Source organism: Mus musculus, chromosome 12 (genome assembly GCF_000001635.26).
Source record: "Mus musculus strain C57BL/6J chromosome 12, GRCm38.p6 C57BL/6J".
NCBI classification, from domain to species: domain Eukaryota; kingdom Metazoa; phylum Chordata; class Mammalia; order Rodentia; family Muridae; genus Mus; species Mus musculus.
This window is the reverse complement of record NC_000078.6, coordinates 97,572,153-97,595,250: the sequence shown is the minus strand read 5'-3', so window position 1 is coordinate 97,595,250 and position 23,098 is coordinate 97,572,153.

The window sequence follows — 23,098 nt, the reverse complement described above, 5'->3', positions numbered from 1 at the left end:
AGAGGAGGTTTATTTTTTTTTTTTTCTAGTTTCAGAAGGATATGAGTCTACCATAGTATGTGGGGATGGTGAACATTTTGGCTATAGGAGTGTATGTCAGAATCTGTCCAGATTAAGGTATACCAGGAAGCCAAATAAGTAGTGTATGAACAAGGGACTGGTAAAACTTTCAAAGACCTTTTCATAGTGACCTACTTATTGACTTTCATGCTCCACCTAATAATGGTTCTATAACCTTCAAAATAGTACCACAAACTGAGAAGAAAGGGCCAAAGAATAAGCCACTGAAGGGCCAGTCTTGATTCAAGTTATAGTAAAAATTCTCTGGGCCAGTTGAATCCTTAGGCTTTATAAAGAATTGGGTCTTGAGATAAGTGTCCTGTGGACTTGTCACCAAGTCTCTGTTTAAGTTTTTGTATACTAAAGGGAAATATGTATTGTTTAAAACTAGTTTTGTATTTCATAGAAGACACATTTAAAGAAATATGGTAAGTAGTAAGCTGATTTGATATTGAGAGAATAATGATCATGTTGGCAGCTGAAGGTACTTCTTTGTTTAAAATATAAGGACAGAGGGTAGAAAAAGAAGAAGAGTAATAAATGTTCAAATATAGAAAGGGAAAAGAGAACAGGAGAAAATAGCTCTTTTTAAGACCTGGGCGATACACAGCTAGAAGGATGATATCCTTTCATTCCCAAAAGGTCTGATCTACTGCCCAGGGATGGCAACAAAACCAACCCTACAAAAGAACACTATATAGAGAGAATACAGAAATTAGTCACAAAAGGGAAACTGTAGGGTAAGGAAGAAATATTAGTCCCAAACCAGACTAGACAATCGGGGGGGGGGGGGAGTAAGATTGGAAACAAAAAACATTCCTGTCTCAGAAGGTCCACAGAATTATGCCAAGAGACAAAACCTGAGTGGCTCAACAAGTTTCTGGGGAAAGCGTACGTAGTAGGGGAAGGCATTGACATCCTATGGCATCTGGAAACATCTCATACAGAGCTGGAGATGAACTTTTAGGAAACTGATAAAACACAGATTATAATAGGAGTTATGAGCTTAGTCATTGATATCAGTTCATCCCTAAGTGTTAAACTACAGTTATGGGGTAATACATTGAGCCAAGCTCACTTGATATATAACACACCTCCAAATATAAAACTCAATAAACGTCTCAGAATATGTGTGGAGAAGAGTGTCCAGGCCAGAAGACTAGGAGCATTGCTGCAAGGTAGTGGCTTCTGGACGCAACAGAGCCACATCACCCATGAACTTTTGCTTGAACAAAACTTGCACAAGTTCAAACCAGGCAATACAATATTATAAATGAGTGAACAGCCCACAAGCCCCCAGCAATAGGAGAGGAACGATAGGGCAGCTAGTAGCTGTTGCGGGAAGAAATGTCAGGGGTTTTATTTTTTTATTTTTCTTTTAACCAGGATCAATTCTTGACAGGTTCCTGATGCCTGATTGTTAGTCCTATATCTACATGAACTAGCCAGTCTCAGTTGGTATTCATCACAATAATAACTATTGAAGAAAACTAATTCATGAGGAGGATATGGGGGAATATGATCAAAGTACATTGGAATAATGTGAGAAACTCTCTCAAAAAAATTAAAGCATTAGTAGAAAACAAGGCCTTGAAAAAATAATATAAAGTGCTGAAGGTAATTATAGATTCAGGAAGGAAATTCTGGGACAAGAATTTTTAGACAGCCAGGATGTTATGTAGGTCCATCAAGTCTCAGCACACTCTCCAAGTATGGGAACCAGTTTATATTATACATCAGATACTGAGTCTCAGTGGTAGCTCCTGGTGATCTGATGATCTATTGAGGGAATACGAGTCCTCGACTCTCAGTATTGCTCACCTTCAAACCTTACTTTACATCTTTAAAATCCACTGGCTTTTCTGAGAAATGTCATCTTTCAAAGCTTCAAAAATTAATAGTCAAAATAGAAAATAGATACTTTGGTTGATAAGATAATAAAAATACACATAAAGTAAAGTAAAATTAGAAAAACCCAGGTAACGAACAATAATCCAAAATTGTTTGCCATGAACTTTAGTGCTTAGTGAAGGAATATTTTGAAGAAAAACCTGTGCTTCCAGATTTTATCCTAAAATTAGCGTACAAATGGTAGTTTTCATTGTAACTGTTCCCATTTCAATTGTACATATTCCATGATCACATTTTCATGCATGCACAGATAACATATTTTTTATTATGTTTTTTTATTTTATTTACCAGGGATTAAACTAGCTTGATCTCTCACGGATGCCCTTTGTAGTGTTGGATAGTCCTCATTCTGTATTTAGAGTTTTGTTGTTTGCTTTCAGTAGTGCTTGCCATCAGCGTTGGTCAGAGAAGCTCCCTTTTACAATGGTCAACTGAAGCTACAAATCTCTTGATGGATCATGGTGGTAAGAATAAAGGACACTCAATACTTAGCTATTAGTGAGGTTTCTATGTCACTCCACTCATCAGGGCACATGGAGGAAGAGAGGTGGAAAGAATGTAAGAGCTGGAGTCAGGAGTCAAGAATAAGGTGAGGGGGAATTCAGTCTTCAAAGCAAGACATTAGTGCCGAATTCTTAAACTCTGGACAGTTTTATTTGCCAAAACAAGACCTTTACAAGTTTGACCTCACCAACATCCTCTCCTGGATGGGAGGAAAGGCTCTTGAGGCTCTACTCCTTGCTAAGGACTTACAGGCAGATAATGGCAGCTAGAAGAGAGAATTCACTAGGCCCCTTACTTCTCTAAGTATCAATAGGCCATTAATGGTTGCAGGGAAGGGAGAGTCACTTTCTTCAGTTGTGTAACAAATGGTAGGCGTCCAATGCTCTCATAAATAATTCCTCATGCCATGACCCTGCAATAAATCATGACAGAATGAAATGAGTCATTCTAGCAGTAGAAAATCTACTTTGCTTTACTTGACTGTCCCTACCTGTCATCCCCAGGTTCTACACTCCCACCTCTGGTACTCGTTCTGAGTCACCTCATTTAAAAAAATAGTTCCCAAGTACATCCATCTTCTTATAACTTTTATAATTTTATAATTTCATTTTTCTTTATGCCTAAATAAAATTCCATTAGGCATATGTGGCACATTTTCATTGTTCATTAATTTGTTGATGAACATTTAGGCTTGTGCCCTCTTTGACATTGTGTATTGAGAAACAATAAATGGGAATATACAAATGTCTCTGCCTGTTCACCACATTAGTGTATTTATTGTTTGGCAGCTTTGTAGTTTAAGTTTTTAATTTATGCAGTTATTTATATATTCAGATATCTATCAGTCTTCTATTTGAAGTGTAGGTAAAAACATTTCTTCATCCTGTAAACTTTCTAAAAACTTGACTTTTGTGCAAAAGCTTTTAAAAATATTATTTTTTGAGATTTTAGTATGATTATATCATTGTCTCTATACTCCCTCTGAGCCCTATCATATATCCCTCTATACTTCCTTTTAAATTCATGGCCTCTTTTATCATTAACGTTTTAATGTACATACATACACGTACACATACATATATTTCTAAATGCATAAGTACAAGTTACTCAATATGTGAATTGTCATATGTACGCTTATTTTCAGAGCAGACCATTTGTTACTGGAGAGAGCATTGCTGAGCTTTTCTCCAGGGAAGACTATTTTTCCCTTAGTGTTCCTTAATTGCCAATAGTTCTTTGTATAGGGTTTAGGCACAATAATGACAGCATAGCATGACAACCCTAAGGGTTCAGTAGGCACATATACCTTAGTGGTCACCATTAGCTCACCAGTTGAGCTTAAGACCATCTCAACATGATGGAAATAATGCCTGGTGCCAGAAACCTAGGCAATTACTCGAACCTAGTAACATCATGGACCTTGAAGGAGAATCTACAATTGCCATTATGGGTTCTGCTTCAGTTTTTGCTTCCAGATTCATGCCTTGATGTCTTGCCCTGGCTTCTTTATTTATTGATTTTTTTGTGTGTGTGACACCCACAATCTCTAGCCTGTCTTGTGTTTAAGTCTAGAGAGGGGCAACTTTTTATTTTATTTTATTTTTTTCCATTTTTTATTAGGTATTTAGCTCATTTACATTTCCAATGCTATACCAAAAGTCTCCCATACCCACCCACCCCCACTCCCCTACCCACCCACTCCCCCTTTTTGGCCCTAGCGTTCCCCTGTACTGGGGCATATAAAGTTTGCGTGTCCAATGGGCCTCTCTTTCCAGTGATGGCCGACTAGGCCATCTTTTGATACATATGCAGCTAGAGTCAAGAGCACCGGGGTACTGGTTAGTTCATAATGTTGTTCCACCTATAGGGTTGCAGATCCCTTTAGCTCCTTGGGTACTTTCTCTAGGTCCTCCATTGGGAGCCCTGTGATCCATCCATTAGCTGACTGTGAGCATCCATTTCTGTGTTTGCTAGGCCCCGGCATAGTCTCACAAGAGACAGCTACATCTGGGTCCTTTCAATAAAATCTTGCTAGTGTATGCAATGGTGTCAGCGTTTGGATGCTGATTATGGGGTGGATCCCTGGATATGGCAGTCTCTACATGGTACATCCTTTCATCTCAGCTCCAAACTTTGTCTCTGTAACTCCTTCCAAGGGTGTTTTGTTCCCACTTCTAAGGAGGGGCATAGTGTCCACACTTCAGTCTTCATTTTTCTTGAGTTTCATGTGTTTAGGAAATTGTATCTTATATCTTGGGTATCCTAGGTTTGGGGCTAATATCCACTTATCAGTGAGTACATATTGTGTGAGTTCCTTTGTGAATGTGTTACCTCACTCAGGATGATGCCCTCCAGGTCCATCCATTTGGCTAGGAATTTCATAAATTCATTCTTTTTAATAGCTGAGTAGTACTCCATTGTGTAGATGTACCACATTTTCTGTATCCATTCCTCTGTTGAGGGGCATCTGGGTTCTTTCCAGCTTCTGGCTATTATAAATAAGGCTGCTATGAACATAGTGGAGCATGTGTCCTTCTTACCAGTTGGGGCATCTTCTGGATATATGCCCAGGAGAGGTATTGCTGGATCCTCCGGTAGTACTATGTCCAATTTTCTGAGGAACCGCCAGACTGATTTCCATAGTGGTTGTACAAGCCTGCAATCCCACCAACAATGGAGGAGTGTTCCTCTTTCTCCACATCCACGCCAGCATCTGCTGTCACCTGAATTTTTGATCTTAGCCATTCTGACTGGTGTGAGGTGGAATCTCAGGGTTGTTTTGATTTGCATTTCTCTGATGATTAAGGATGTTGAACATTTTTTCAGGTGCTTCTCTGCCATTCGGTATTCCTCAGGTGAGAATTCTTTGTTCAGTTCTGAGCCCCATTTTTTAATGGTGTTATTTGATTTCCTGAAGTCCACCTTCTTGAGTTCTTTATATATGTTGGATATTAGTCCCCTATCTGATTTAGGATAGGTAAAGATCCTTTCCCAATCTGTTGGTGGTCTTTTTGTCTTATTGACGGTGTCTTTTGCCTTGCAGAAACTTTGGAGTTTCATTAGGTCCCATTTGTCAATTCTTGATCTTACAGCACAAGCCATTGCTGTTCTGTTCAGGAATTTTTCCCCTGTGCCCATATCTTCAAGGCTTTTCCCCACTTTCTCCTCTATAAGTTTCAGTGTCTCTGGTTTTATGTGAAGTTCCTTGATCCACTTAGATTTGACCTTAGTACAAGGAGATAAGTATGGATCGATTCACATTCTTGTACATGATAACAACCAGTTGTCCTGGCTTCTTTAGATGATAAACTGTGATGTGGAAGTGAAATAAACCACCTTATCCCCAACTTTGCTCTTGCTTGTGGTATTTATCACAGTAATAGAAACCACAGCTAAGATAACTGTCAAACTAGCTTCATCCAAGCTTGTGGCCTATAGTCTGCGATGAATAAGTTGAAATGAAAAGAAATTAACACATAATGGTAAAATTAACAAAAGATGTGAAAATCTTGTATAGTACAATCTAGACAAGTTTGTTGTGAGAAGCTGAAGGTTAAAGTGGATGTATGTCATGAGTATGGAATGGAAGACTAAACATACTTAAGGGTCATTTGTTAAAAACATTATCCGTATGTTAATTAAAATCCTAATAGCCTTTTTCTTTTAGTAGAAATTAACTGATTATAAATTTATGTGTTAATACTCTGAGGAACACCAGCTGCCATGCTAGGAGGGCACCTAATAGAACACAGGGGAGAGATTCACTTGGAGTGGAACTAATTTGGCGATATCATTTTTTTTTTTACCCATGCAAGTGAGCAATGTCCAATCTCAGCCAAATGTTCAAATGGGTGCAATATTGATTGAAATCTTATGAGAGAGGAGACAGATGAAATCTTGTGAGAGAGAAGGAGACAGAATTGCCCAGTTGAGACATGCTTGAATTTCTGATATATTAAGAGCGAAGGGATAATAAATATTTATTATTCCTAGGGAAAAATTTTTGATTGAGAAATTGGAGGAAAAAGAAAAAAAGCAAACTGAATATATACCAAGGTTGTGGAAACAGGTCTTATGCATACTTGACTTATACAAATTTACTAGGGAATATACAAATGAATAAATAGACACAAATAGACAAATAATAGACAAAAATAAAATTTCAGAAATAATAGAATAACAGAATAATTTAAAAAATAAAAACAGCAAAACAATATTACATGCCTTTAGTACCAGTTTCAGTAGACACAGAATTTCTTTAGAACAACTAGTCATTTGGACTTTGCATTTGCAATCATAAGTAGATACTCCATAATCAGATAGGAAATTGATTCCCACCAGGGAGGGGTGTGTGTGTATGTATGTATGTATGTATGTATGTTTTATGCCAAGTTATACAAGCCAGTTAGATATTTGTCTTAGCTAGGGTTACTATTGTTGTGATAAAACACCATGACCAAGCAACTTGGGGAGGAAAGGGTTTATTTTGTTTACACTTCCATATTGTTGTTCATTATTGAAGGAAGTCATGACAGGAAGTCAAACAGTGCAGGAACCTAGAACCAGGAATTGATGCAGAGGCCATGTGGGAGTACTGCTTATAGGTTTGTTAACCATGACTTGCTCAACCAGCTTTCTTTTTCTTTTTTCTTTTTTCTTAGATATTTTCTTCATTTACATTTCTAATGTTATCCCATTTCCTAGTTTCCCCTCTGAAAATCCCCTCTCCACTCCCCCTCACCCTGTTCCCCAACCCACCCACTCTGATTCCTGACCCTGGCATTCCCCTATATTGGGGCATAAAACCTTCACAGGACCAAGGGCCTCTCCTCCCATTGATGGCCAACTAGGCCATCCTCTGCTACATATGCAGCTAGAGCCAAAAGTCCCACCGTGCGTTTTCTTTGATTGATGGTTTAGTGCCAAGAAGCTCTGGGGGTACTGGTTACTTCATATTGATGTTCCTCCTATGGGACTACAAACCCTTTTAGCTCCGTGGGTACTTTCTCTAGATCCTTCATTGGGACCCTGTGCTCCTTCCAATGAGTGACTGTGAACATCCACTTCTGTATTTGCCAGGCAATGGCAGAGCCTCTTAGGAGACGGCTATATCAGGGACCTGTTGGCAAACGCTTGTTGGCCTCTGCCATAGTGTCTGGGTTTGGTGGTTGGGATGGATCTCAAAGTGGGTAGTCTCTGGATGGTCATCCCTTCAGGCTCTGCTCTGAACTCTGTCTGTAACCCCTTCCATGGGTGTTTTGTTCCCCCTTATAAGAAGGTAGACTCCAGGAAACCAAATAACCCTATTAAAAATGGGGTAAAGGATGATGCCCTCCAGGTCCATCCATTTGCCCAAGAATTTCATAAATTCATTGTTTTTAATAGCTGAGTAGTACTCCATTCTGTAAATGTACCACATTTTCTGTATCCATTCCTCTGTTGAGGGGCATCTGCGTTCTTTCCAGCTTCTGGCTATTATAAATAAGGCTGCTATGAACATAGTGGAGCATGTGTTTTTATTACCAGTTGGAGCATCTTCTGGATATATGCCCAGGAGTGGTATTGCTGGATCTTCCGGTAGTACTATGTCCAATTTTCTGAGGAACTGCCAGAGTGATTTCCACAGTGGTTGTACAAGCCTGCAATCCCACCAACAATGGAGGAGTGTTCCTCTTTTCCCACATCCTTGCCAGCATCTACTCTCATAAGAATTTTTGATCTTAGCCATTCTGACTAACCCAATCACAAAAGAACCCACATGATATGTACTCACTGATAAGTAGATATTAGCCCAGAAACTTAGGATACCCAAGATAAAATTTACAAAACACATGAAACTCAAGAAGAACGAAGACCAAAGTGTGGAGACTTTGCCCCTCCTTAGAATTGGGAACAAATCACCCATGGAAGGAGTTACAGAGACAAAGTTTGGAGCTGAGATGAAAGGATGGACCATCTAGAGACTGCCATATCCAGGGGTCCATCCCATAATCAGCCACCAAATGCAGACATTATTGCATAAGCCAACAGGATTTTACTGAAAGGACCCTGATATAGCTGTCTCTTGTGAGGCTATGCCAGTGCCTGGCAAACACAGAAGTGGATGCTCACAGTCCGCTATTGGATGGAATACAGGGCCCCCAATGGAGGAGCTAGAGAAAGTACCCAAGGAGCTGAAGGGTTCTGCAATCCTATAGGTGAAACAACGATATGAACTAACTAGTACCCCCAGAGCTCGTGTCACTAGCTGCATATGTAGCAGAAGATGGTCTAGTCAGCCATCATTGGGAAGAGAGGCCCCTTGGTCTTGCAAACTTTATATGCTCCAGTACAGAGGAACACCAGGGTAAAGAAGTAGGAGTGGGTGGTTAGGGGAGCAGGAGGGAAAGGGTATAGGGGTCTTTCGAGATAGCATTTGAAATGTAAATGAAGAAAATAGCTAATAAAAACTAGAAAAAATGGGGTACATAGCTAAACAAAGAATTTTCAACTGAGGAATAATGAATGGCTGAGAAGCACCTGAAAAAAATGTTCAACATCCTTAATCATCAGGGAAATGCAAGTCAAAACAACTCTGAGATTCCACCTCATACCAGTCAGAATAGCTAAGATCAAAAACTCAGGTGACAGCAGGTGCTGGTCAGGATGTAGAGAAAGAGGAACATTCCTCCATTGTTGGTGGGACTGCAAGCTTGTACAAACACTCTGGAAATCATTTTGACAGTTCCTAGGAAAATTGAATATATTTGTACTGGAAGATCCAGCAATACCACTCCTGGGCATATACCCAGAAGATGCTCCAAGTTGTAATAAAGACACATGCTCCACTATGTTCATAGCAGCCTTATTTATGATAGACAGAAGCTGAAAAGAACCTAGATGACCCTCAACAGAGGAATGGATACAGAAAATGTGATACATTTACACAATGGAATACTACTCAGCTATTAAAATCAATGAATTTATGAAATTCTTAGACAAATTCTTAAATGGATATGGAGAATATCATCCTAAGTGAGGTAACCCAATCACAAAAGAACACACATTATATAGAGTCACTGATAAGTGGATATTAGCCCAGAAGCTCAGAATCCTTCTTAGAAGGGGGAACAAAATATCAACCAGCTTTCTTATAGGGTCCATCACAACCAGCCCAGGTATGACACCACTCACAGTGGCTTGGATCCTCCTCTATTAATGACCAATTAAGAAAAATCAAGTCTGATAACAGCCTAATCTTATTAAGACATATTATTTGTGGTTCCCTCCTCTCAAATGACTTCCTCTCAAATGGCTTTAGTTTATGTCAAGTTGATGTAAAATATCCAGTATAACATGCATACCTAAATTACAGTTTCCAAAATAATGAGAGCTCCCTGAAAATACAGACTAACAGAATATGCATATATGTCCAAATGACTAGAACTTTAAATATCCAATGGAGTTTTCACATTCTAGACTCTCTGAAGAGGATGTATCTCAATTAGAAAAGTACAGTTTATACATCAGAAAGCAGTCAAACCAGGAAAATGTGTGCTGTTAGTAAACCAGGAAATCACTGGGCACTCTTCTATTCAAACAAACAGTATAGACTCTACCTAAGTAAACAAAATATCAATTAAATATCCTTATAATTAAAATTCCCCTTAATCTTAGAAAGGGCACAGAAAAATCTTACTTGCTAGACCAGTGTCTCATTTTGTTAAAGAACACATTAATTTGCCAAAATAAAACTCAAGAAGAATCCAATCACTTGTCTTCTTAGAGCTGGTCAAAACAAAGTTCTCTATATTGATAATATTTCATAAGACCTTTATTCCAGAAGGCACCCTGTCACCCTGTTTCATATCCTCAAGAAAGGGAGACTGGTAAAAATCTGAATAGACAAGTATGTGTGTGTGTGTGTGTGTGTGTGTGTGTGTGTGTGTGTGTGTGTGTGTGTGCGTGCGTGTGTGTATGTTTGAATTACTCATACAATATAATATGAGTAATTTTGTTTTAAAGGTCTGAGTTCTAAAGGTTTGGTAGTAGGTGCTTTAGACCTTGAGGGGGTGACACACTATTAGTTCTTATGTTATTGATGATGTATTTTAAAAATGGTTTATGGAGGCCAGACCATTCACTCTCTTTACTTTTAAAGTATGGTGTGAGCATGTTAATCTTACATCAATCTATCAGCAGTGCTTCCATCTAGAGCACAAACAGAAGGTCCAAAGAAATGGGGTTACCAAATACTGAATTGAAATCTTCATAACTATAAGATATGTCTTAATATGTCATCTCAAGTATTTCATCCTCAGAATATGATGCTAGTTTTTTGCAGTAGATTTCTTTCCTCAGTCTGTAGTTAAAATTAGATACTTCTCTTTGGGCCAGTCATCATAATTCCACATAGCTGTTCATGTTTCTGTGAACCTAAGTTTAATAATCTATATTTCAACTTGAGTCTTTGACTTTATTCAGGTATCCCTTGTGTGTTGTGACATGATCAAGTAAGTTGTTAACCTTTCTATAGGAGTGATGGTCATGAGCCTTTTGAATGAACAGAAAAGCTATCATCTCATACTAATGTTTCTATTTATAATAATAAGGAAGTTAACTATTCAACCTTAATATTAACCTATAATACTGTACAACACTGTACTAAGCTAGGCTGATTAACCATCGATATCCATAATTCCAGGCAATCTCCATAGCAATATCATGCAGATGTATGGGATTTCCTCCAATTTCATATTTTCTATATTTTACATAATAGTTAATGGATTACCCATATGGTCATGTATTCAGGAAGAGTTTATGATCAGTAAAAAACAGTTTTCAAGAAAGATTGGAAGGAAGAACTAACTGACTTACTGATAAAAGTTTTGGTCTAAAAATCTATGAAATGATAATTGGATAGACTTCCACAGCAATGAATGCACGATAAAGTGTTGCTACAAGGAAATTCCTGAAATTGCCTAGTACAACTGGGTATATTGTCATCATAGGAGCTCTTCACAGACTTACAAGAAAGAAGACAAGGATAATGCTGTTTTATTTAAGTGCCATCGTGTGTACACAGTATGCATATATGTGTTAGTGTGCATGTACATGCACGAGTATAGATGTGGAGGGGAGAAGGGGACCAGAGATTACTCTTGGCTGGTTGGCCAGCAAGCCCCAGGAAGCATCTTGTACATGAGTACTGAGATTACAAGTATATGCCAGCACACTCAGCTTCTGTATGTGGTTTCTGTGAGTCAAACTTAGGTTCTTACATTTGTACAATAAACACTTTATTGACTATACTATGAGACCAGTCCTCAAGCACTTTTCTTTCCGTGAAGTCTAAAAAAGGCTTACACCTGTGAATGGGAGTAAATAAAAAAAAAAAAAAACTCAGTTGTGAATATAGTTTGCTCATTGACTTGCATTTAGTCATAAATTTGAAGAGAAGTTCCCAAATGATGGATGCCCAGGAAACTGTAGTGGAGGAATGACAAAACTTGCTCCAAAGCTATAAATCCTGTTTTTTAACTGCCGTTAGCTCGTATGCTCCTCAATATGAGTGACCACAATCTAATAAAATAATTAGAAAAACTGTATGAGACATGCAACCGTGTACTTTCGAATTCAGAATCAACCAGAGGACGCTCACTGTAAGATTAAACATTACACTGAAATCCCATAAGAAATCCCATGCTTTGAAGGTGGACTTCTTGAATGCCACATGAATTGTCTCAGATGATTAAGATGTTTGTGAAGGCTGCTGGATCGTGATTTACTGGGAAATAGTCAAATTATTTCAACCTTATTTTTTGAATTTAAATAATACTTCATCAAAAGTGTGCCATTTTCATGCCAAAAGTAGTAATGGTAATGAATTTAGAGATGGTCAAAAGCACCCTAACTGGGCATGTTTAGAGAGAGATTAATAAGTGGCCTATGAAGTCACCAAAATAAGTGAAAGATGAGTTCTCTCTCAAGCTAACAAAACTGCATGACATTTTTACTAGTGAAAAATGAAATAGTTAGAGATTTAATCATCTGATAATAATATCTGGCACTCAACAAACTAAGGTGACTGTTGAGAATATCATAGATACTTCTATATAGAAGAAGAATAACTAAAGGAATCCGGCTTTGATTCATGCAAGCAGACTGGTATGCAAGCTGATAAAATTAATAAATACTTTCCAAGGAATTGAAAGTGGTGGCACAGAGAAAACTAGAAATATGTCCAACTCAACTGAAGTAATTTCTCTGATATGATGATTTCAAGCCAAGGACAAGGAACCTTTAGATAAGTCAATCTGACATTGTCCTTATAGGTTAACTTGCATCCTGACTTAAAAACAGCTGTAGTAGTTCAAATGTTTACTTAATAACTTTGTGATGCGCTTGAAAAGTTTTAGTATTTTGAGATGTGTTCTACTAATAATATTTTCAATAGTCATCCTAGTTTGTTATCCACGGAATTTAATTATCATATGGTTAGCTCAACTTTTTTTTTAATCCAGAAAAAATTTTATTCAGAACTGTTAGATAAAGAAGAAAATCACATTTTACAAAATTTCCCTATACTTCTACAATGATGGATGTACAATGTATTTTCAGGAGTCAGTCCCCTTCTATAATGTGGGATCAGAAACTGATCAGTCTCCTAAAGATGCTAGGTAGCAGGTCTTTATTAGCTTGACCATATCCAGGACCTTTTATTTCACAGGTGAACAGTAAAATGCAAACTACCCTGCTGGTTGTAGGGGATTTCATAGGAATGCATATTAACATTCTAACTCACTGATTAGAACATAAAGTGAAATGTTTATTTTTGTTCTCAATCTCTTTTGAGATTTGGTTTCCAAAAGGTTTTGTGTGTGCACACGCGCACACACACACACACACACACACACACACACACACACACAATTTTGGAGGCTATAATTGCATTTTTTCTCCATGCCCCTTTCTCCCTCCAGACACTGCCATATATCTGTTCTTGTTCTCTTTGAGATTCATGGCTTCTTCATTTCATTGTTGCTGTATGCATACACGCATATGTATATGTGTTCATGTCTAATGTTGTAACATGTCTGTACAGTGTTACTTTATATATCTGTTGTTAGGGTTTACTATTTACTACTCAACTCCTTAATAAGCATGTTCAACTGCATGTGGGGACTATGTAAGGCACTGGGCAGTAGAAAGCAAATGTTCCCACTGTATTGGAAATTCTATTCTAGCAAGATGGAAAAATGGTAAGTGCACCCAGAGCTGTGCAAAATATGAAGCCCACCCAATTATGTTAACTAAAAATTGGATAAAATTTGAGATATATTGGTCTTTAAATGTTTCCTTAAAAATAAGCAGCAATATTGAAAAGGGAAAGATATGCTTTTTAGTCTTAAACATCAGAATCACAGTCTAATTGTTTATCTAGATGCTCCTGGTTAGTAACTCCGTCTCGGGAACTTAATCTGAACACATGTGTGGAAATAAAATAGATTTCTTTCCGGTTAAATATGATGCCTGAGATGGCAGTGTGGCTAATTAGCAGTTAGCAACTAGGAAAACTGAAAAACAATAAATAGTCCTCTCTCCTTTGATAATGTCACTTGCTATGAAAAAAAAATAAAAGCCAAGCTTACCATATAAAACTACCATTTGGGTGGCATTGAACACGAGCAAGAAGCCACTGTGAAAGTCTTCGCTGTTGATATTGTCATAAACACATCTGACAGAACTTTTCTGTAGCATTTCAGGATGAGGTGACCTTTAGCATTGACTTAAAGGTCACATTTTACATTAAAATGCCCATAGCATGGGGCCCGTACTCTAAGATTCACACAGCTCTATAAATTACTGCACATATAAGACATAGGCACTTTTAGTTACCTTAATCTCCTAACACTAAAAAATCTGATCCCATATCAAATCTCTATTTTGAAGGTAACATTTAATAGTGCTCAGGACATGTGGCTCAAAAGAAGGAGACCGTGAGGTGTTCTAACTCCCTGGATGTCTCAGCCACCTGTCAGGCTCTGTCCTTGATGACCACAGCACCTGCCGTTAAAGAGTCATGCAAATGAGAAGAATCTGTAGTAATTATCTTACACCCCGATCCTGCCTGCCATAACATAATGCATTTCAATTATTATGTGCACCTAGAGAGAGTACATCATATTAAGGATTTCAGCAAATCCCAGAAATGAAAATGATTACTATTCTCCATAACAAACTTAGATAGAGACAGCTTTAGGGCAGTTTTATAACAAGCTACCTTGAAGTTTTATTGTGGTGGTCTCTTGGTGTGGATGTTTGATATGTCCAGGTTGCATATTTTAATGAATATAAGTTGTTTAAATTGTTTAAATTATTTCTGAGGCAATAAAGAAGAGCATGCAATCATTTACTCAGTCAGCCCAGATGTACGGGGATATTAAGGAAACTCGAAACTGTGTGTTGGGGTTCCAGTGTTATAAAACCTGTGTGAGTCAATTCAGTTCTAATAAATGCAATTGAAACGTTTAAAACAAAGCTTGGGAATACGCTGGCAGAAGTGTTAATGTGCTGAGTACCTTCTTGCATTGAAAGTATATGTGCTTACTGAAGCAAGTGACTGCAGCACACAGATATTAAGAGAGACCTGACTTATAAAATAAAAAGGGATATGATAAACATAATTAAGTTTTTCTAGATTGTAATCATAAAACCAGTCCAGTGAGACTTTTAAACGGGACTGTGTTGACTGGAGATGTAAAGTTTGACTAGATTTTAATAAAGTAAGTACTGGAAAGTGAGTTTCATTATAGTTAAACAGGGATTTGACAGGTGCCCTGTGTTTCCAATAGATGTGTTTCAGTTGTGGAATTGTGGAGGAAGAAAAAGTTTCTTCCTATGAGACCAGGAATAGGGTGTGATATGCCTGCTTATAATCCTGGGACTTGGGAAGAAGAAGAAGGACGATCAGAAATTTAAGTCATCACTAGCTATATATCCTATTTGTGGGTATCGTGAGATGCATGAAACCCTGTCACAGAGAAAAAGAAAGAGAAAACCTCACAGGAGATAAAACAGTGGTAGAGAATGAATGAATATTGAATGAATGAATGAATGAATGAATGAATGAATGAATAAATATTGTACAGTCAGTGATTTATAATGGTAAAATCATTGTGAGACAATAAAAACATGTGATACTAAAATAATACCCAACAATTAAATTCTGATTGAAAGAGAAAAGCACACTTCCATTGTATAGGAGTCCTTATTTCATAATCCGTACTAGACTTCAAAAATGGGGTGGCTGTATATTTAATCATGGTAGCATTCAATATAAAGTGAAAAACATCACCTGTATGTGCTTCAATAAAAATATGTACTAATGGGAATCACATTTCTGTCTTTAAAGTTCTTCTTACAAGAATTGGCACTAGACACACAAAAATTCATACAGGAAAAAATTATACTGAAAGAAAATTTCCAATGTTCTTACTGTGCGTGTGTGAGTGATGACATGTGTGTGTGTGTGTGTGTGTGTGGTTTTGTGAGCATGGGTGCAAATGTACCAGGATATATGTGAAGGCTGGAGGACAACTTTAGAAGTTTGTTCTTTGCTACAGCCAGGGCCTCTTTGTTGTTCTCCACTGTGTAGAGGAGGCTAGAAGAGCTACAAACTTTAAGCAATCTTCCTGTCTCTGCCTCCCATCTCACCATACGATTGTTACCATTATGGATGTATGCTGCCATGCCAGGCATTATGTGGGTTCTGGGTATTTCAACTCAACTCCTCATGCTGACACAAGCAAGATGTTTGCCTGCAAAGCTGTCGTACAGCTCCAAAGTTTTTAGCTTTCGATATTCATGCTCCCATTTTACACCGTCCTGGTGAGTTCAGTTTAAATGTGGTAACTTATCGAAGTAAAACTCAATGAAGATGATGGGCTTCAACTTTGGGGACTTGATTACAAAAGTTCTGCTTTCCATCTTTCCTGCTCTCTGCTGTTTGCCTTATCACTTCATGCCGTTAATGAAGACCACCTGCCGGTTGTGAGCTGCCCTGTGAAGAATCCTACTGAGCAGTAACCCCAGCAAATTTCCCTGTAAATATCTACTAAGAACTGAGAATCTCAGCCCAAGACTCCAGGAAGAATCGATTCCTGCCAACACTCCTGGGATTTATTTGGAAGAGAACCTCATTTAGATAGCCTTTTGTCCAGATTCCTGTCGGAGGGAATCCGAGTTAACCAATGTTTTAAGATGAAATATGCTGGGGAAGATCTGTTACACAGCAGTAGCTAACAGAAGCCAAGAGATACCACAGGCAATGCTGCAAGGAAATGTAGGAATTGGAACATCCTACCAAGCAATTGCCTCTCGTTCATCATTAAAACAAAGAATCAAACTCAAAGGACTATCAAGCCTTGGGAGAAATACAATTAAATATAGAGATTTGGTTGTATAGATTAAAGACAAAAGACACAAGAAAATTAGATGCGGATAGACTATTGAACTATAGTAAATCATTATTTCAATTGTTAGATTGTTATTTTGACCTCATGAGAAAATACTTTATGTCAAGTAGATGCAAATATTTTAGTCTGATGTAATATATTTTCCATAAAGTACTTTGCACTTAGCTATTGTCAAAAACAGAAGGATATGTTCCTGTTAACCGTATTCCTCACAAGCTGGCAGCATCGGGTCAACCTTGACAATGCTCTTCATTCTTGTGATAGTCACAAACGATGCATCATAATTTTACAGGAGGTGACTTGTTTTTAGCTAAGTGGGTTATAATAAATCCATATTAGAAAGACTAAGTTATATAAAATACAAGCATTTGACCAGGATGAGAGTTATTATGCCTTACTACCATTACATGAGGATGAAGTTTAAATATTCAGGTGGACCTGGTGACAAATACCTTCAAAAATGCTTCTTTGTAGATTCCATGGTTCCCATGACCCCCATACTGGCCTAACACATAGAGCTAACTTTACCTGTCAAGGCTGTGTCATAGAATCTGTTTTAGGTGAAAATTTTTATTTATGGGATATAAGAATAGGAATTCCCAAAGGTTATGGGGAAAAGTCCATGATCAGTTTATGAACCTTCTCCTACACTGAAGAGTTTGGTTGAACATTGCTATTGTTGCAATAGACCATGTGATGGGCATATTATAGGGGGAAAAGTATATGGTTCTTGTCCCTTTTCTTTTCTATCCTGTACTTTATACCTGTGTTTTTGTGATCACGGTGCCTGCATGTGGAAACCAGTGATTGCTATTTGGTGACGGCCTCTAGGGCTCCCCTTCTTGTTTATTGAGATAGAGTATCTCACAGAATGCAGAGGTCACCAACTGACAGCACTGATTCTGGGTTATCCTTCTCTGTCCTTACAGTGTTTGTGTTAGAGGTGTGCATCATTGTGCTCAGCTTTTACATGGGGGCTGAGCTACTTTGAACACTATCATTGCTCTGGCTTTTCTAGAAGTTAAATAAAATAATCATTAAAACAAGGAACACAGATAGCCACCTCTACATTGATCTGGCTTACTTGGTGGATGTGATTTTTCCTTCTCTCATTGCCATTGGAGTGAACAAGACATGTGCTTTGTTTTCAGTCCCACCCATGTTTGCGCTCCAAGCCTTATTTCTTTGGCCTCATCAAGAACAACAGTTTGTCTGCTCCCTTCCCCCATCATTGGTTTCCCTGCCTCTACCATTTAATGCTAATCAAAACTTCAGTGAGTTTGGCACTCTGCCCTGATTTCCATGTTAAAAGCTAGTCCTTCGGGACATTTTCAGCCACCTAAGCACACTGTGAACTGTTATAGTGCTATGCTTTCTGTATGATGTTGGTCTTTCTTCATAAAATATCTATTCCTCCCTTTACACCAACACTAATGTACTTTGTTTCATATATTACTCATCCATAAACACTATGTCAAAAATCTCACCTCTGCGAAGATTTCGTCACCCACATGGAACTGATTAATTTCCTTTGTTTTCCCAAGTCATAGACTTTTCATTCAGCTATTCATCATCGTCTGACTATCTACTGCACCCAAAGTAGTGAGCATGTTGTTCAGCAAATGTGAATAGATTCAGTGAAATAGATAGTTGAATAGAAAATACAAATCAATTATTAAAACTGTATTTTTAATTGAGTAGCAATGGAATCTTTTATGAACAAGTAGGGAGAAGTAAGATTTACACCATTTTCATATTTATTTGAATTATTTTTGTCATCTGTTATTGTAAACTGTCAGCTAATGTTGGAAAAATATTTACTTTGGTTAATGGATATTGATAGAATATTAGATAAAGACTACAAAGCTCAGATTATAACCGATGTGACTTTTCTCTAATTGTTAAACTTTTTTCTAAAGTTCTATTTTTTTTCTGATTATAGCTTTCCCTTTACCTCATTAATAAAGTGTTGTAAAGGACTGCAATAATCATAAGGACCAAATGTATAAATCATGCAATATTTTTAACAAACTGCCTTGCACAAAATAAGTCACTCTTAAGCATGGGCTGTGATATTGTTAATATTGATTTATTACTGTCATTATCTTAATTTCCTAACAACAATGCATTAACAGGATTGTAACAGATGATCACTAAACACAGCAGCATAAATGAATGAAAGAACTCATGGACTTAGGTGACACTCTTCCCAGAACAATTTTTGTTCTTGGTGGGGATATTGGAGAAAATATTTAAAACATAAAAATGAATATGGTGTATTCTAGCAAGTAAAGAACATTGCTTAGGGAGATTTTATGATCAGCTCTAGCATTTTCTGGAACAACAGAAGGAAAAACTGTCTTCAGTCTCATACAATTTGGAGTTGGTTATAAATGATAAGATGTCAAAAATTCTTTATAGATCCAAGGAGAGATAATTTCAGTGTTGACCTTCGAGTTTCTTCGAGATCCTTTACATCAGTCTCTTTGTTTTTGTATCTTTGCCATTATTGTGTATTTTCTGAAAATCTCACTATTCTGGAATAAACCTAGCAGTTAAGTAGCCACCTGTGATATTGTGTCCTATTAAATACCGTTTGCAAGAGGAGAGTAACCCTATTTATAGTTAACACATATAGAACTATTCACCTTGGTAAACAAATTTTCTGAGTTTACCTTCTAGGTTCTGACCCTGTCAGATGATTTCTAAAATTTTATTTCTTTATTTATTCTTCAACACAATATACCTATCGATGATTTGTGAATATCATACAATGCATCCTAATCATACTTGCTTTCCATTCCTACCAGGTTCACCCACCCATCTTGCACGCTCCACTAAAATAGAAAAAGCAAACAAACACAAACACAAACAAACAAATAAAAGTCAAACTGCCAAATCCACTTTGTGTTGCCCATATACTCACTAGAGCATTGTCAAACTCCCAGTGGCCAGTGCCTTAAAAAGTAACTGAGTTTTCCCCAACCCCACAGCCAGAAGTTATCAATTGTGATGAACTTCAGCATCTTTGTCACAATTTTAAGGACTCTTTTCAATAGCTTCCAGTCTGGACTGTTTCTTTTCTGGGGGGCGGGGGGAGAGAAACCTTTAATGTCTCTCATTCTCAATTATGAGTCTGTAGACATAATTATCTGTAAAATAAAGGTTCTTGCCTGTAACTGGACCATAGATATCCACATGGTCTCTAGCAGCTGGCCAGATTAGGGACATCAGCATTGCCTCATGGGGCAGCACAGACCATGAACATCGACATGACCCCACTACAGTGTCTGTTTTAAAGTAAAAATGTAAGTTTTGATTAGCATTAAATGGCAGGGACAGAGAAACCAATAACAGGAGAAAAGGGCAGGCAAACTGTTGTTCTTGATGAGGCCTAAGAAACAAGGCTTGGAGCACAAACATGGATGTGACTTTATAATGGAAATAAATAAGATTAATCCAACTGCATGGGCTATTGAATCTTATTTCCCCCCCATACATTCCAGAATCATTACTAGCCTGTAGCAGAAAGCTAATCATTTAGTAAAGTATGATGGTTTCTAGGGTGTAGTTGCTGCCAAAAGTGATGCTGTATTTTCTACGCTCTTTAGTCAGTGTGGAGCTATAGGAATGGCTAATGCCAGTGGAATGAAAAGAACTTATGTGTTCTTCTTCTGTGCTTAAAACAAGAAGACAGTATTAGTGGGTGAGTCTGTGGAGACACCTGGATGAGCAGAGAAGCCCTGTGCTTAATATAATAGTGTAAGTGGAGCCTACTATGTTCCCAACAACCACAGGACTAACAAGTGTCAGACAAGAGAGTAAGGGTTGCCTTCTGGTTTCCATTTGGCCTGGAGCTGATCCTTTGCCATAGCACCCAGAGCTGATCCTGTGCTACAGCGCTCCATACCAAAAATAACACCAGGATAGGGCGGGTCTCCCAGGAGTGCAGGCATGCCTGTGAGCGCAGGTAAGACCACCAATTCTGCTCCAAGGGACCGGCCCAGAACTCTCAGGACACAGGAACTGAAGAGCAACCTGGGACAGGATACTTCCAGTTTCTGTCTGCGCCCAGAGGTGATCCTGTGCCACTGTGCTCCATACCCAAATATCTTTGGGAGAGAGCTGGTCTCCTAGGAGTGTAGAAACACCTGTGAGCACAGGTAAGTCCACCACTTCTGCTCAAGTTCCTGGCCCAAGAGGGACTCACCAAGAGCCATCAGGACACAGGAACCATGGAATAGCTGGGGACAGGATCCTTCCAGTTTCCATCTGCATCCTGGAGCTGGCCTTGTGCCACAGCACTCCATAACTAAATTCTTCCTGGAGAGAACTGGTCTCCCAGCAGTACTGACACACAGGATTGCAGGAGCAACAAGACAAAGTCAGAGATAGCAAGACCAGCTAACACCAGAGATAGCCAGATGTCGGGAGACAAGGGTAAGAACATAAGCAACAGAAACCAGGGCTACATGGCATCATTAGAACCCAGTACTCCCATCATAGTGAGCCCTGGATATCCCAACACACCAGAAAAAAAAAAAGACACTGATTTAAAATCATATCTCATGATGATGATAGAGGACTTTTAAGAAGAACATAAAAAAAATCCCTTAAAGGAATACAGGAAAACACAGGTAAACAGGTAGAAGTGCTTAAAGAGGAAACACAAAAATTCCTTAAAGAATTACAGGAAATCACAACTTAACAGGTGAAGGAATTTAACAAAACTATCCAGGATCTAGAAATAGAAATAGAAACAATAAAGAAACCAAAAAGGGAGACAACCCTGGAGTTAGAAAACCTAGGAGAGAGATCCAAGAGTTATAGATGCAAACATCTGCAACATAATACAGGAAATAGAAGAGAGAATCTCAGGCACAGAAGATACCATAGAAAAGGTTGACACAACAAAGAAAATGCAAAATGCAAAAATCCTAACCCCAAACCTCCAGGAAATCCAGAACACAATGAGAAGACCAAACCTAAGGATAATAAAATAAAATAATAAAAGAGAGATAAGATTCCCAACATAAAGGGCCAGTAAATATATTCAACAAAATTATAGAAGACTACTTCCCTAATACGAAGAAAGAGATGCCCATGAACATACAAGAAGTCTACAGAGCACCAAATAGATTGTACCAGAAAAGAAATTTCTCTTGTCAAATAATAATCAAAGCACCAAATGGATGAAACAAAGAACAAATATTAAAAGCAGTAATGTAAAAAGGCCAAGTAACATATAAAGGCAGACGTATCAGAATTACACCAGACTTCTTCCCAGAGATATGAAAGCCAGACGATCCTGGGCACATGTCATACAGACACTTAGAGAACACAAATACCAGCTCAGACTACAATACCTAGCAAAACTCTCAATTACCATCTATGGAGAAAACAAGATATCCTATATATAAAAAAAAATTACAAAATAACTCTTCACAAATCTAACTGCTCAAAGGATAATAAAGGGAAAACTCCAACACAAGGAGGGAAACTACAGCCTAGAAAAGCAAGAAAATATTCTTTTTTTTTTTAGGTATTTTCCTCGTTTACATTTCCAATGCTATCCCAAAAGTCCCCCATACCCACCCCCACAATCCCCTACCCACCCACTCCCCCTTTTTGGCCCTGGCCTTCTTCTGTACTGGGGCATATAAAGTTTGCAAGTCCAATGGTCCTCTCTGCAGTGATGGCCGACTAGGCCATCTTTTGATACATATGCAACTAGAGACAAGAGCTCCAGGGTACTAGTTAGTTCATATTGTTGTTCCATCTATAGGGTTGCAGATCCCTTTAGCTCCTTGGGTACTTTCTCTAGCTCCTCCATTGGGGGCCCTGTGACCCATCCAATAGCTGACTGTGAGCATCCACTTCTGTGTTTGCTAGGCCCCGGCATAGTCTCACAAGAGACAGCTATATCTGGGTCCTTTCAGCAAAATCTTGCTAGTGTATGCAATGGTGCCAGCGTTTGGAAGCTGATTATGGGATGGATCCCTGGATATGGCAATCACTAGATGGTCCATCACTTCGTCACAGCTCCAAATTTAGTCTCTGTAACTCCTTCCATGGATGTTTTGCTCCCATTTCTAAGAAGGGGCACAGTGTCCACACTTTGGTCTTCATTCTTCTTGAGTTTCATGCGTTTAGCAAATTGTATCTTA